General features: G+C 36.2%; 1 long non-coding RNA gene across 1 annotated transcript in view; it reads right to left on the bottom strand.

Moving 5' to 3' along the window:
- The window catches only part of LOC107836453 (uncharacterized), a 64,405-nt gene extending 55,390 nt beyond the window's left edge, over positions 1-9,015 (bottom strand). The window contains exon 1 of the long non-coding RNA XR_001662355.1: positions 8,894-9,015. This is a non-coding gene — a long non-coding RNA (uncharacterized LOC107836453). The remainder of the gene's footprint in view (positions 1-8,893) is intronic.
- Between the last annotated feature and the right edge of the window lie 8,319 nt (positions 9,016-17,334).

Raw genomic sequence — 17,334 nt, 5'->3', positions numbered from 1 at the left:
AATTGCTTGACAGCTGTCCTAAGTTCAAACTTCATCTCTTTCTTAAAGGTTTTCTTCCCCTTCTCATTTGATCAATGGTAACTTTATTCCCCCTGTGCTTTCAGTCACCCAGTCACCTGTTTCAGCATGAAACAGTATTTAAAGACTAAGTAATTCAAATTCTCTCCATATCATTGGGCTGAACTCTCTTGTCTGTGTCTTATCCTTGTAGACTCCCAGCAATGGTAAATATCTGAACTCTGCTTCTTGAACCTCTTCATATGTAGAGTGGTCAAAAATCTGTAATCCCTGTCAAAGTTTCTCACATTGTCACTTAACAAAAAAAATTTCAACTGGAAATCTATTGAGGAATGTCATTAGCAGCTTTGCTGATCTCAAGATGAAATCTTTTGCCAAATGTTCTTCCTGAAACAGATAAAGCTTAGTAAAATCATTTTTAAATCTTGCCACCGATTCATAATTGAATTTAGGTTTGAACTTGATCTGTTATGTTTAGTTTTAAATAATGACAACTCTTTGATCCAAACCACTCCATTTGACGATGAAAGAGTCTTTACTTATAAAAACACACTTAGCCTTAATCAAATTTTTACAAAAAAAGATTTGCATACTTCATCTCTCTAGACAACTGAATAAAACATGGAAAATAAATACATTCAAAATAGCTAATCTTGTCTTTGAGTAGCGTCAGCCACGAGAATAGTTCAGATATTATGCATGACACCGAGTGCAGCCTCTGTTCCCCCAGGTAGCCAGTGACTCCTTGTCAATTTAGCAAATTATATTTTATTATTTTCTTTTCATTTCCCTTATTAAAATGGTTAGGAGACTAATGAGGGATATATTCGCAATACAAATCCGTTTCTTTCTTTTGCTGCTGCTAATCACAATCCTCTAGAAGGTTAGTATGGGAAACAGAGGGGATGATGAGGTGAAAGAGATGGAGAATGTGTTCGGGAGGAGATGGGAAGGGAAAAGTTGTGGGGTGAGTTAAGAGGACCCTTGGCAGCAGCTTTAAGAGTCATAGATAAAAGTGAGGAGGTAATGTGACTAGGCTGAGCAGGTGAGGAGCACTGAGATCAGCCTAGAGGAGAGATAATTACACAGAAGCACAGGGATTATCGTGACTCTAGATGAAGTGGAAAAGCCATGCAAAGCATATTATTATGATGAGAGGAAGTAGAACTAGATCTGTATATAATTTATCCTCTGTGGCAGCACGAGAGGGAAGGATTGAGGAACTTATTTATCCCTGGAGGAGTTAAAGGTGTTTAGGCCTAAATAACAACTGGGAAGACTTCAAAGTGTGTCATGTTCCAAACAGGTCTCCAGCCTTGCCGAGCACTAAAATCCCAGTAAGATCTGTAAGCAGATCTATTGAACAGTGAGATTGCTAATTCAAGAATTTCAGATTAATCCAAGATCTAACATGTGCTGAACACTTCCAGCTGTACTAAAATGTGATATTCATAGAAAAAATAAATTACATAGGTGTGCACGTGTTATAAAGATCATAGTGCCGTCAATTGATTTTTTTTTTTTTATCAGATTAATCACACTGTAGTGCTGTGATTAATCACGATTAATCACTAAGCCCAACTTTATAAGCTTGAAATATGCAGAGTTGCAGTTCTTACATGAATGGTGCTGTAGGTAAGCACACCTTCTGCCACACTCCAACCAGGTAAAATGCAAGCAATTGTCTGAATTATTTTGTAGCAGAAAGCAGGTAATGTAATCTCTCTGGACTCAAGAGCAACTAACTGAAACTTACTCCTATACGCATGCATGCAAGTAGTAGCAAACTCTTTTCAAGTGACAATTGACAGATAACCTATATTTTATTTTCTTGTTCTTGGATTCCCCACCCCTTTCTGATGCCACCCTGGGTAACTGCCCATATAACCCATATCAAACCGTCAGTGTATGCACGTTCACATGTTTATCTCATACCAAACATGTCTGAAGATTCTCAGTTTTCCATGTTATTTTATTCAGGGAGGCATAAAGGAAGTAATTTTGTTTTAAAAGTTAATTTGGAAATATCCCTCTTCATTCATTTCCTACTGTTGATATGGTGACAATCGCTTGTCCTCATCCAGCCAAGTGACCATCATAATTTGTGCATGTGAAATTTTTAACTTGTACACATAAATATGTACGTGTGGACTAACAACACAAGAGAGATGAAAAATGTTAAACTTTTGCTCCTGTCTGGTGTCGCGGAAGTTTTACCTTTCACAGTTGTTCATCACTTCCAGGATGTCAAGCCCATAACACGTTGCTAAAAGCCTCTCTCTCTAAGAAAGAGGCTTTTTAGATCACAATAGGTTGTTTGATTAATCTGCATTATGTAATATTAACTTGTTAAATTTTTCAGATTAATTGAATGCGTTAATATCAACACCCCTAAATATTCATGTAAAATTACTCTTTTTTTTATTTTGATATCACTATTTCAAATACCAGCCTAATTTACACGTCATTCCATTTTTATCTGCAGATGCCTGGTTCTACTGTAGAGCATTAATCTCCCCAACACATTTCTGCCAGCTGTGTTTTTGTCGGCATGTAATTAGCCATAGTAGGTTATCAAATTAGTCTCAGAGGAGAATACTCTGTTCATGTCCTGGCATGGTGTATCGGAGACAAACAGAGTCTACTGCTTTTCCTTGTAACTGAAAATATGTTTATCATTTAGCTCTTATTGTTTGGCTGTACAGTTGTCCTCTACTATGCATTATTTTTCTTTGCGCTTTGCTTTTTGCTCTTAATCTCTCATTTTCTCTCTATCCCTTGAATAATATATACAGAGAGAGCCATAGTCTTGATTTTTTTTTCTTTTTTTTCAATGAATCAGCTGCTATGTAAATATTTAGGAGAAACACTGGCAGGGTGAAACATCAATTAAATGCAAAACAGTTACTGTTAAACTCATTCTGATTGTTTGGTAACAACATACATCTAAGTGATCAGATGGAAGAGCTGGGTTTTAGTTTATCTTGTATCTATAATGGCAATTAAATATGTTAGGCGATTCTAGATGAAGATTGGACACAGCTCCAATGTTAAAGATGCATGTTTTCTTCCATGGATCCATTTATTTATATATTATTGTCCCATGAATGTCGCAAATGTAAGAAATGTGTTTTGTGATGTTTGAGTCACCGCTAGCGGTGAATGCTTGTATACAGTCACAGTACAATTTAGGTAAATTGTTTAAGCTACCTAGCTTTCTAAAAAACAATTCCTTGTTCTATGCTTTTGTTCACACAGAGGGTCTGGACTCTTGGCTATAATGAAGAATTGCTCCCTGGAGGTAGACTGCGACTGGGAAAAATTTTAAATTTCAACACAAACATTTTCCCGTGACTTATGTAACGTGCCAGTATGAGGTGACGAAGCTTTTCGGAAATTGCCTGTGGTGTAAACAACCATTCTCCACTGCAAAAAGAGAAGCTGAACAAGGTAACTCTTAATGCTAATGCAATATTTAAAAGCACGGCCGTGACGGACTGAACAACTGGGCTCACTCTCTTCCCTGTCATTGCCAAACTACAGGCAGACTATAATTCTAAAACAGAGCAGAGAATTTACACAACACAATGATATTTTATGTTGTTATGTGTTCAGTTTCACCAGTTAAAACTGAACTAGAGAAAACAAACTCAGTGGAAGAAATGCCAGACAGAGCACTGTGTCACTAGCTGCAGTGGCTAAGAGATGATGTCCAAATCAGTAATGTCAATGAAGAAGTCCCACTCTACTCGATTTTTGTTTACATTTTGCGAGGAAGGAAGTTGCACTGGTCTTCTTCAGAAGTTTTGTGTCGATTCTTTGTCTAGTTCTTTGTGCAGCGCCACCACAGGTGAGGAGGAGAAACACGTTTTTCAATTAGTTTGGATCATTTCATTAGACATAGCGCTAGTCCATTGTTCATATCTTTTTTGAAATAGCTAAGGGAAAAGCAAAGCCATTTCATATAAGAGGAAATAATGTTGACCTGGTGTCATTAAGCCTGCTAAAATCCTTTTGGATACTTATACTGACAACTTGCTCTTTGATGAGGCTTCAAGTCTATTAGTTTTCAAAGAGTGCAGCTATGATACGACGACACAAATTGAATTGTAATGTCAGGTGTGCATGGTGGTTTTTGGGCTTGTCTCCTTAGTTCCTTATCAGCTAGGGCACATGCTGATACCAGATCTGAACAGGCACTGTGCATGTCCTGCCACCACACAGAGTGTTTTCAAGGGTCAATAGAGCTCAGTACATTTTCAGATCTGGCATCAGTAGAATCTTTAACTAAATCTAATGTCTTCATGGTTTTCCCCATAATTGCCGTGGTAATATGTCCTGAGGATGACACTGCCAGGATTCATCAAGCTCAAACTGTGAAAGAATGGTGGGAAAAAAAAGTAGAATGCATCCTTTTCACACATGGATAACCTACCATGGAGCTCTTTCCTTAACTTTACTGACAAACTTTCAGATTCGTTTTTGCTAAACGTCACGCAGTGTTTCGTCTCCCTCATCAATCTCTGTGGAACCAAATATTTACAGCAATTATTGTGTTAGTGGGAAGTTGTTTTTGCACTGATGTATAAACATGCTTAGAGCACAGAGCTTTATGCCGAAGAAGTTATATCTGCAGTGCTGGCAGAGCAATACTCTACCCCAGGTGTCTTCAAAGCCAGGCCTCGAGGGCAGGCGTCCTGCAACTTTTAGATGTGTCCCTGGTCCAATACACCTGGATCAAATGCCTTAATCACCAGCTCACTGTGCAGTCAAGTTCTCCAAATCCTGCTAATGACCTAATTATTGGACTCAGGTGTGTTGAAGCAGAGACTCATCAAAGAGTTGCAGGACACCAGACCTCAAGGCCTGGACTTGAGGGTCCCTGGTCTACTTCAAATAACTGAGGAAGACAAATTAGTAATGACAGTAAGCCATCTACTTATTACATGAGCATAATACCTCAATTTAAAAAAAAAGCAACAAATTAAAAAAAAAAGAAGTTTATATACATTTTGAATATTTCACGATGATAAGATCACAATATGATATTCATCAATTAGAAACTAGTGGTGCAAAAGTTGTGCGTTTGGTAGAGACTTTACTATTCTGCCTTAATAAAACATCAGCACCACTGAAGTGTGTGAGATATTGCTGATTCCTTGAACATGTCACCTCAGTCCTGAGCTCTCTACCCGAAATGGGGCTTTTGAGATGGATAAATATGCTTTCATTTTTCATCCTGTCTTACCAAGGCAAGCAAACTACCTTCCATTTGCTAAGGTCTTTGCCAATAAAGACAGAAATTTGATATCTTAAGATAACAGAAATGATATTATCCAGAAGCCATAACTGAGTTCTGTCATGGGGGAGACGGAGTGAGTGATTGCCCCTAGTTATGCAAGAGCTGATTTATCCCATTAGGCTTTGGTGTAGGCGCAAGCCCAGAGCTTGTGCCACTGAGGCTCACTAGCAGTTATTGCCTGACATGAAAATTCTTCTTCAAGCGTAAAACGTCAGAAAGTAGGATTGATGCCTCTGCTCATTATTGCTTCTGCATTTAGGGATGAGAAAAGTAATATTATCTTGGAAAAAAAAAACGAATTGTGGAGGACATAGTGGGAGTTTAGGGTTATACTGATAGAAATAAAAGCATATGAAAATAAACTGAAAACAAATAACCATTTAAAAGAGCTTAATGTGTGTGACAACCTATGAAATAGCGTACAAGTGGGGGACATAAATTTCTTTTCACTTATGAGAATGTAATAGCACTTCAGAAATGTTTTTTTTTTTTTTTTTTTTTTTTTCACAAAGGCATAGTACATGCAGTATGGATACAGAAACCAGACACCTAGCCATTAAATTAACAGTGGGTAAAAAATATGTACAAATGTTGTCCAAGTAGTAGATATGTACAAAATCTACTACTTGGTATGATGCAAATTTTATTACTGGTGTGGTCTAGTGTTAGTTGCCTCAAATGAAGATAATTAAAATATTGGGTTGGTTATGTGTCAGCACCAAGAGGTTTTTAATGTATATCCATGATTTACTGAGTTTGCAATAAATCATGGATCTATGCCAAACAAATAAAAAAATATTTGTTTAGCATAGATAGTTCCTCTATGGACAAGATTAATATGCCATTATTTTTGTGCAAGTAAAACTAAAAATCTGTCTTCTGTCCCAGGGAATTCATCCAACAGTTTATCATCATCTGTGGGCTCACCTTCCCACATTAATTAAAAGTTTGCTGATTGTTGTAAATAAGCACAAAACTTCAGTAAAAAGGTTGTGATGGTGTATTTTTTGTTGTGTGATAACAGTTGCAATATGTCCACTCTGTTTACTGTCCCACACTTATGTTTTCCTGTTCAATCTTTAGCTACTTTAAAGGGGTACTGGCCACTGCATCCCCATGCCTACTCAGTGACAGTGCACCAAATCCTTTATAGTAACACTGCTAGCACGACAATAATCCGTGCTTACTATGCTACGCATGAGTTGATGAAATTGCACAGACACTTGTCTCAGGAAGCTACAGTGTTTACTGACTGGATATAATTTTTAGTCAAAGACTAAAAAATAAGAGTACGTTTTAGTCTTAGTTTTTGGTGGGCATGCTAAAGTTACATGCTCACCATTCTTGGTGAGCAACCAACGGTTGCTCAATTTTTCATGAGTAAAGAACTTCAGATTAAAAAATTCAACTAAATTCAAAATTATTTTATTCATCTCAAGCAGAAAGTAAATGAAAAAAAAAAAGATTCCTTATTGTAAGGTTCGAATATAAACTGTTGTTTTTGGTTTATTCTAAAAAAAAAAAAAAAAAAAAAAGATTACTGAAGACTACTTTTAGACAAGCTGACAAAACAACATGGCTAAAGAGCATTTTAAAGCATTAAAGGTCCATACGAAGGACCTTTGTGGAAGCTAAACAAGCAATTGGCAGTGGTCCACTGGTTGTGTAGAAAACAGAATTAACCTGAACAAATATTCCTGACAACAGAAGCAAGCCATTCGGAAATCCTTCCAGCACTAAAAGAGATCCCTTGTTAAATTTCCCTTCTTACCCTTTCATAAACATGCATAATTCCCTCTACTTCCTCCAACACCCACAAATAGATGTGTCAATTACATAACCCCTCAGTTAGGTAGCGTACCTCCAAGACGGTAAGCTCCTCAATAACAAATGTATCAATTTAATTTTCTTAACAGTTGGCGTTGGCACACAGAGGGCAGCAGGAACAGTCAGCTCGTTAACACAGCTCAGCACGCTGCTTCCGCCCCGGCACACAAACCCGTACAAGATATCATTCTCTTCTAATATCAGTATATGCATGCAGCTGATAAATACAGAAGACATTATTGTTATTGGCAATATTTTTTTTTTTTTTTTGCTGAACAGCTTTTTTCTATGCTTCCAAAAATCAAAATTATTCCTATTAATTTTACAGTAACACAAATCAGTCTTAGTAATAAATAATTAAATGTAATAAATAAAAGAATGGGTTCAAAAATGTAAAACATGAATGTTAATATTTTCATGCCAGGATGAAAATAATTCAGCCGAATTAGTTTTATTGCCCTGCATACAACTAATTCAGTTTTGCGCAGATGTAACCTATCCTTACTCATTAATGGCTTTCCACCATTAATGAGTAAGGATAATATCTGATATTGTTACAATATTTAATAAAAGTGTCTGTTCAGAACTTGAAAAAAGTAAATATGACTTTGAATATATCACATGTCAAGAGGTTGGTAAAGTTTTTCAGACTGTAATATAATATAAAAAAAATACCGTCCCTTTAGCACATTTTGTCTCTTCACAACTGAGTACTTTATTTACCTTTCGGGATAATTTTTTTTAATTTCCTTTCATCAGATTTCCATTTTTAGATATACTGTATGTATATTGACAACAAAGTAGTGGCACAGTGCCACTTCCACTGCACACCCAGTTTTAGCCTGCAACTCCCTGAATCTTAGCAGCAGCCTATTTAAAACTGACAAAGTAAGTGCTATTCTGGTTGGCTGTAAGACAAACTATTGAACACCTCCTCTGCAGATTTTGTTAAGCTCCATTTAATAAAGCTCTTTACTGGCTGACATTTCAACCTTTGCCAGATACACAGGACAGAGCGTGCTTGTGTGCATGTCATATCATGTGTTCAAGTTGTAGGAGCAGTAATGTTTTTTTTTTCCTGGATTATAAAAAATATTTTTTTCCAAAGTACCAAGGTATATTGGAGATATTTTGTTGGCTATACATAATCTAATAAAACATTAGACCATGAGCAATTTGCTTATATTTTTCTTGTCAATACGGTGAAACAAAAAAAACTGCTGCCAAAAATATTTTGACAATGGTAAATGAACAAATACACCAAAACCAGAATGGCTCTGATATCCCGAGTAACATCGAATTCAACAATTACTGTACAAAGGCAGTGGGACTATTAGTTTCTCCATCTTTCCGTTGGATTTTGCAGATAGGAGTTTTGATTGGATTTTTCAGGTTTGCCTTTCTGTTTCCGTTAATTGCAACTCACTCAGTTTATCCATCCTCATTTTACAAAGTGAAATACAAGCTTTTAATAAATTTTGATTTTTTTTTTCCTATGGCATCAGTAACCACCACACATGTAAGTACTTATTATTTTAAAACATAACATTAACAGTGGGGCCCACGTTTTTTTATGATGGCATTGGAGTCACATGCTGTCTACAACCAACGACAACAAAGACAGATATGAGGTGGAAGGAAGCCCCAGGGGGAAAAGGCCGTATGTCTCAGTTTCCACCGCAACAATGGAGCACGTGTTGTCCATATTGTCGCTGTTGTTCTCCTACATTGTGTGTATCAGCTTACCAGAAAACGACATCACATCCTGTCGCTGCTGATCTGGAATTTCGGGGCCTCACACATTTGAATAGATGTGAAGATTTCCGTGACAGTCATCTGCTGGAAGTGGACCCCGGTGACCCCTGGCATCTGGCACTTGCATCATTTGAAAGGGATGTGAAAGTCAAGCTTCCCACCAATGGTGTCGTGCCACGTCAGTGTTCTGACCAATCAGATTTTTGTATTCATTTAAAAATGTAGTTTTTTTTTTTTTTGCTAAACATAGCAATGAAATTAAGTAACATCAGACTTGTATAGTTTTTTGTTAGAAAATGACTGGGTATCACTTCAATGTTATATAAAGATATATAAAAGTTTTCCTTGAGTAATGAGTTACAAAAGGCTTTATTTTGTGAATGGTCAACACTTTTGATTTTGAGCTTTTCAATAGCCCTTGTGTGGGCAGTTAAGACAGGCAGCTGGGCGAAGAAGCAGTTAAAGCTGCCTAGCTATTGAGGAAGCTAATGAACGAGAACTGTGAATGGGTGGTATGGTACTGCTGGAGTGTGATTCAAACAAACAAAGGAATGGGCTACGGGGTGGTGTCAATGGTCTCACTGGGGCATGTGCCGTTTAAACCGTTGGGTTTTGCCACTAATCACTGCCTTCTAATCCCCCAGGCCCCTCATTTTAATTCCCAAAGGATCCTGGGTGTTGAATGGGGAATTATATAAGTATAATACGAGTCAGGGTGAAAGTTCTGTTGTTGGAAACTGACAGGTCAGTGTGAAGAGCACTTTGGAAGGACGCTGAAGAGGAAGGTGTATTATACTAAAACAAAATGTGTTTTCCTGTCACCACTTCCATACTAAATAAAACCAAAACACCCTAGTTGTCAAAGGGTGTCACTCATAAAATAAGTACTTCTGACCAAAGTGATATAAGTGAGTATTTGAAGGGAATATGTTAGCTTTATTTATTAGATTAGATTTTAACAGCTTTGTGACAGTAAGAGAAAAACCCAAAAGATGTTGTTTGAATTTGTTTTTACACCAATAAGCAAAAACCTTGCTATTCTAATTGAGATCAAAGTTTATGCGGACAACAGCCTATGAACTATTTACTCCAAGTTTGTGCAACTTAAAGTACTAATTAATTAAGTACTAATTCATGACTTAATTAATGTATTTATTTATTTGTATTGAGTCTTAAGGCTCCCCCAACAGGTGAACAGGCTGTCAAATTACTTCCTACTTAGTGTTAGAGTTAAGATGAATAGATCTAAGGTTTAATTATTGGAAGAAATAATTAAACCTTAGACATTTTATAAACCCATGTTCTCTTTACTCTTGTATAGAAATGTGTACAAGGTATTTTATAACCTGGTTTTTTATGTTCAAAGCTTTCTTGGGTAATGTCCTTGTGTCTCTGAGTATATTTGTAATGTCTTCAAACACTTACTATGATTTGTAATTACTGAGTTTGCTTCCCCTTTGAGTTCAGATTCTGTCTTAAACTTGACTGAAATGTGTTGTCTTATTTTGCACCATGGTCATAAAGTGATCTTGAGAGTTCACTAAAGGTAAATGCTTTTGACTCTCTGGGAGAGTTTAAAGTTATTTTAAAGACTACTGTAAGAAAAGAGAGAAACTGCAATCCAGCTCTACATATTGTTACATTTAAACACTCTGATTAGTTTCATATTTGTTTTATCTATTTTGATCCGAATGTCAATGTTTTAGTTTGTACCTTCTTACTTGTAATGTACCTTTTTGATTAGGTCATCTCAGAAGATGAAATAGTTAGATAAATAAAAAGATATTGCTGCTGCTCCTATTATATCTATGGTTTTAAGGCTGTTTAATTTTCCTACTTTTCCAGTGTCTCTTTAAACTTTCTGCTATATTTAAATTATTTCTGAATGCTCTAAAATAACTATATGTTAAAATTCAGCAATTTATTTGTTATTTCCTAATTGTTGTACCTGCTCTGCACTTGATCCCGACATCATATTTCGTAGTGACGAACTAAAGGTAGTGGGGTGGCATTCTTGGCTAAAATGATTTGATTCAAAATGAGTGTAAACTCAGCTTTTGTTTATAGAAAAAAACACACTCCAAAAGCCTGAGAAAATATTGCTCAAGACCACTTCAGAAACAAAACTAGAGTATTTTTGAAGGACTTCTGCAATAAATGGATTTTAAAAATATTGTTTCACATTTGTCCTGCTGAAATATGCTTTAATACTGAACATAAAGGCATGAAATATGAAATCTGTAAAGTACAAATCATAAATATTCTTTGCGATTTATGCTGAGGGTAGCTAGTTTAACATTTCTGATCACAGGCCAAAGCAAGACATAGTTCTGCAACATTTTCATTCACACCGGTTCAAAAAGATGCATCAAATTTTACGTATCTGGAGCATACACGTTTTCAAGACCTGAACAGAGATCGATCCATCCATCCATCCATCCATCCATCCATCCATCCATCCATCCATCCATCCATCTTTTTCAATAACTGTTTATCTGTTATTGCACAGCTTCTCTTCTTGAAGCTGATGAATACAGGGAAGTGGAATGTTATTCTAAAATGTACTGTTGCGACAATAATATTCTACAATGTTTCTGGGTTAAATACCTCATGCTCTAGCTTGTAAGTTTTCATTGGGCATCATAATGTTATTCAATTCTTTATGTTTTCATATTTTTTTATTAGGCGTTTTATTTTGGACACTTCATGCCTTGATGGGTGAAAGTAGAAAGGTGACCATGAATTTGTGTGGTTGGTTACTCTTGGTAAAAATGTCTAGATCTGTTCTTCAGTTTCTGTCTGACTTCCACTGGTTGTTTTGGTTGGATGCATTGGTGTGGGTAATGGGATTACCATCTGGGTGTGTTATACCATCCAAGTAAAGGGTCTTGCTGCAGGAAAAATAAAGCAGTTGGCAGCACAGTGCATATCAGAGCAGCCACAACTTGTTTACTTGTGCTGCAGCAATGCAAACAGGAACTGGGGCAAACAGACTGAAACATCTTTAACAATATTCAACTGAAATGTGTCAGTTTATATTATCCAAAATAATAATAATAATGATAATAATAATAATAATAATAATAATAATAATAATAATAATAATAATAATAATAATAATACAAAATATGCAATTGTTTTCTTTGTGCAATGTATTTAAACATAAAATCCAGAATTTTGAGTTTAGTCTTGCGCATTTTATTTTTATTTGAAACAAATTTAGTCAATAAAAATAACAAAATAAATGGTGCTCTATCTAAGAAAATCCGAAGATTAAAAACACATGTAAATATTACCAGTACTCATGTTATTGTTCTTGCTTGCTTACTGGGTCGCAGTATCTGTTCTCGTATAAAGTTTGATGCGGAATGCAGAGGGCCTGAGTAAAACAGGAGCAACCGAGTAGATGGAAGTTTCATTACCAACTCTGCTCAATGATCATCTTCATTTGCTAAGAAAACAAACCGAGGCCAGATGGCAAAGCTGATGAGTGCTCATCGATCTGTGGTCTCTTTTGCGCTCTTGCTTAATTTTGGAAATAGGAGGGATGGACCTCTGAAGGGTGAGGAGGGAAAGTCTTGAGCAGATGTGACTTCTCTTGTTAATGCTGAGAATAACACTCCAAACATGAGTGATATAAGAGCTTCAGAATAGCCCTTAAAGTTTGGAACAGCCTCACTGGTGAGCCTCTGTTCCTCAATGTTACAGAAGTGCTCATTAAAATATGATAATACCATTAAGAGTAACTTCTGGCTCCATGCACATGGCTCATTAAACATGCAAATAATATTTTAATAGTCTCAAAGACATATTTGATAAGTCACATCTGTTAATTAAAGTAGTGTTTGAGAAGATCTCAGGTGCAAGAGATCTGGTCTGATAAAGCTACTTCACAGGGAATATTTAACCTACAGCCTTTGATCATTGTACCTCTGAGACTTTCATATTTAAATGGTCTTTTGTTAGGTTTTTTTTTAATAACAGAAACACTTGTACAACCCCTCACATAGAGTTAAAAGCAAATATTTAAACCCAGCACAAGTTTAATTTCAACCAAAAGGCTATTTCATGATAATCATCTATGAAATCGTTGTGTTTCCATAGACAGTTAAAAGTTCAAGATTAAAAAGTAAGTAGCAATTTAATCTGGATTTGACCTTAATGACCCCCCCCATCACCACTTAGGCTGTGATATTAGGAGAACAGTTCTGTGATAGAAGTATCTTATTAAAAAACAACCCTTCATTACCATAAGACATGGAAAAGTGGTTGGCTTCCTAATCTGTGGAAGCCGTAGATGATTATCTTTCCACAACCCAAAATGTTCAGCACTGTGCGAAAGGGGAAAAACAGCAACAACAACAACAAAAAAAAAACAATAAATGTTTAGCTTCTGTTGTGGCCAAATCTCTATTTTCACTGTGAAATTGTGTTTAGTCATGGTGTAATTTTTCCGTATTGGCAGGGATGTGGGTGTTGCATATTGCTCTCTGTGAGTGGAAGAAACAAAGTGGAGAGACGGGACAAACGTGAGGACAGGATTGCACACATTTAGTGAAAGTTTACCAAAGCAGCGCATAGAATCGCTGTAATGGATCGGATTATAACCAGATGACCCGTCAACCAGGGGCATGGGAGAACTTGTTTTCATGCCAGGATTTGACAAATGCAAAAAGGCAGCAAGAGATGCCTAGTGAATACCAATTGATCTGAATTCAATGTGCTGGTGAGTGCCATCCAGGAAAGCTGGCAAGCACGGCTTCAATTCCACCAGTGGCACAGGACAAACAGATTGAGCTGATTATGCTGCTGATTATGTTAGCGGGATGAGAGACAAGAAGCAATGATAGCAACAGAGAAAGACATGATTCCTCCTGAACAGCTTACTTATTTTTCTATCAAGGATAAAGCTCTTCTTTCATAAAGTTCAAATATATACAGAGCTATATGCAACATCATAAGCGTGATAAAATTGGCAAGGAAAATTAATAAGGAAATGAGATTGGTACACAAAGTGATCCTGGTTCAAACTATTTTCACTATGTCTTACATTTTGTCCTATTCACAAAGTATGAAACCGTTTGTATCGCACGATTTAATTTCATACCATCAAATCACGACAAATATAATCTCGCTGCAGTTTATGACACAAACAATTCGTCCCAACACAGTAATGGAGTCAGATTTAGATCTGGTTACAGGCAGTCCAATTTAACCCAGAATCAAAACTAAAAAAATTCAGTAATCATTTTATGATAATTGGTAAAAAGTCATCTTTTTTTAAGCTGATCATGACACACTAAATTTTGTTTTACCAGCTGCAACCCAGGAATTCCAACTGGGCAAAGTCTTGTTTTTAGCTGGGCACAGTCGGCAGGGTTAGCTCACATAAAATCTGCAAAGAGTATGAATGGTGAGAACCGGGCAGCCCTGAGAGGCAGTCAGTCAAATGTTTTACTTTTTATTTTTGTCGAATCACGGTCAGATAGTTTAAGCTGGTTACTGATCTATTAACTGAGCTATTTGCAAACAGGTGTTCCCAACAACCAATACAGAGGACAGGGTGGAGTTAACCTATTTAGGTTGATGAGATGAAAGAACAATACCTTGAGTTGACTTTGCCAAAGCAGGATCTTTGAGCTTTCACAATTGTGTCACAATTATTGGGTGTTTGGGTTTTTGTTTGATTTTCTCTATTGGGTAACTTTTGCTTAATGATGTCTGCCATTTTAGTTGACAACTATATTTACTGTGATCCCCTTTCATGAATTGTTTTCCCTTAGACTTTTTTTTTTTCCAATCATGATCCACTGTGTTGTTACCTCCATTAAGATCTTGTTATATTCTGAATGTATGTAGTCCTTTGTATTAATTATCAAATGTTGCCATATTGGTTTATTCCTTTGTATTTAGTTTCTTAGTTGTTTAATTTTTTTTTACTTTGTGCATTTCTATTTCGTTTCCTTGGTTTTTCTTGGTTTACTGTTATGTTCTCTTAGTTGCTTGTTGTTAGTCTGCCTCCCGTTTGCAGTGTGTTAACACCAGTCATCATTACTCATGCCTTTCACCTGTACTGCTTCATCATCCCCATGTGTTTCAGCTGATCTACCACTCATTCTGATTTTTTTTTTTTCTCTTCAGCACCAGGTTCTCCATTTTCTTTCCCTGATTCACTGCTAATTAATTACTCTGGTCTTCCTGTTCTTGACTTTTAAATGTTTTGTTGTTACTTTTCTCAATAATGCCTGTCATTATTTATTGTCTGCACATTGGCTATGTCTATTGAACATGTAGCTTGACAGGTTCCCATAGTCCTCTGTGTGCCAGCAGAGTGCGCTGGTGACAGATTAGGAGCAAGCGGACACATTTTTTTTTTATTGCCTGTATGGTGCAGAAATGTATTGGGAGTATATTGATGGGGAAACACGGACAGACCTTAACACATGTTACAACACCAGGAAAAAGTCAGCAGTAAATGTGGTTAAAAGAATGTCCCAGTATATTGAAGGGTAAAATGTAGAAGTGATGGAACTGCATACAAACCAGCCCCCTTAAAGCACTGGGTGGGACACAGGATTTTTTTACCATTTTACTTTACTTTAGTTATCTCCTCCTTCTTAAACTTTTAATTTCTGAATTGCCTTACTACCTTCATGTCATATGAGCAATATCAAAACTCTGCTGGCACCAACCAAGCAGAAATCTTATCTACTTCATGCTTAAATTTGTTAGTGCACTTATTATTTTCACTCGTCAGTTCTTACAGAGTTCTTTTTATTGAAAAGAATAGATGCAAATATTTGTAGATAATGATAAAAAAAAATATGCATTAAAATAAGATTATATGCACCTTTAAGGGACAGCAATGCTGACTTGAAGGTTTTCAGATAAGAGTTTTGGCTGATTTGCTTGTCAGAGTTGATTATGTTTTAAAGCAAATGGACTTTCAAAAATGCAAAAATATAGACTTCAAATATAATAATAAAAAAAAACTTAAAGTAAACAAAAAATGTGTACATTTTCAGAATTGTGTTTTAAATCACAGTAGATATGTCAGCCAGCTGCCATAAATTGTAGGCAGCTTTTAAACTGTCTTTTCTTGGCGTGCGTGGTCGGATTGCTGCTGAATCAGAGTTTAGCTATGGCTTCTAGAGAGAACACAGAGTTTTTGCTGTTCTTCTCACCACAGTAATGGTTAGAGCATTCCTATTACCTACTCTGAGCTCTGAAGATGGGATTCCTGTTGAGAAGACTGGGAGCGTCTCTGCTGCACTGCATTGCGATGAGTTATCCACTGATGTTTTCCTGCTCTTGCTTCTCTCGACTCATCTCAACGGTTTTACTTTGCCTGCCTCCTCTCTTTAACCATAGAGCAGTTTTTTTTTTAGTATGTCTGGCCTTTTGAGCTAATTCTGTCCTATTGCTTCACCAGCATGTACTCTTTACCCTTCATGTTTTTCCTTCACTTTTTGAAACTCACTTTCTAACTGAAGCTGAAGCAAATTACATTACAGCTGATACAAACAGCTCTTTGTATTTTATTTTTAAAACACCCCTAAGTTTCATTGAGTTCAACAGTCATTATTTGGCCTGAAAATACAACCTGAAATGTAAGTAGTCTGGTTTTTTTTAATTTATTTTTTACTTTTATTCCTTTATGGTAAAAAAAAAAAAAATCTGTGATGGTTCACGGTCTAGACCGATCTTTTACTGTGTTGTGCCTGTGTAGCCTGGCAGTGTGATAGATTGGCGATATGTTTAACGTTTACTTCTTCTCTTGCACCTTGTCAGCTGGTGTAGGTTTCAGATAAGTTGCAACCCTGAACCAGAGAGCAGGTACAAAAAATGGAAACGGGAAAATCATGTAGTAAACTTTACAAGTTAGAAAACATAAAACAGTCCAACTATTAGCTTGCCTGACATTTATTGGCTTTTTTGCAGGCTATGGGCAATTACAGACAACACCTGCTTCTACAAATAATAAATTAAATGTATGAAAGGCAGACTGCCTGTCTTTTTTCCAACAATTGCTGTTGTCATGCAAGATTTGACTCTTGTGAGTCAAACCTTTTTAATTGTTCTAATGCAGTAAGGCGTTGTCTCATCTGCACATGTGGCAACATTGGATGTTTGTAATAAATAAAACATTGCATGTGTCACGTTTCAATGGAAATATGCAAGAAAAATATAATGAAAACTGCACAAAATTTTATAATTGTATATAAACATATTAGCAGTCTAATCAATTGATTGAGTGGTTGATTAGGGAATTGGTTAAATTAATTCTTGGTCATTTAGTTGTTTGACTGATTTTGTTTTTTTTTTTTAAACGAGCTGTCAAATAGATGTTAAGCGAAACCAAAGTTTCACTAGAGTTAACACAATATTATTGCACAAAAGAAAAGACTGTTTTGCAAGAAAGGACATTTTAC

This window comes from Poecilia formosa, unplaced genomic scaffold, assembly GCF_000485575.1.
Source record: "Poecilia formosa unplaced genomic scaffold, Poecilia_formosa-5.1.2 Scaffold60, whole genome shotgun sequence".
Lineage (NCBI taxonomy): Eukaryota > Metazoa > Chordata > Actinopteri > Cyprinodontiformes > Poeciliidae > Poecilia > Poecilia formosa.
This window is presented reverse-complemented; position numbering and strand designations above follow the sequence as displayed.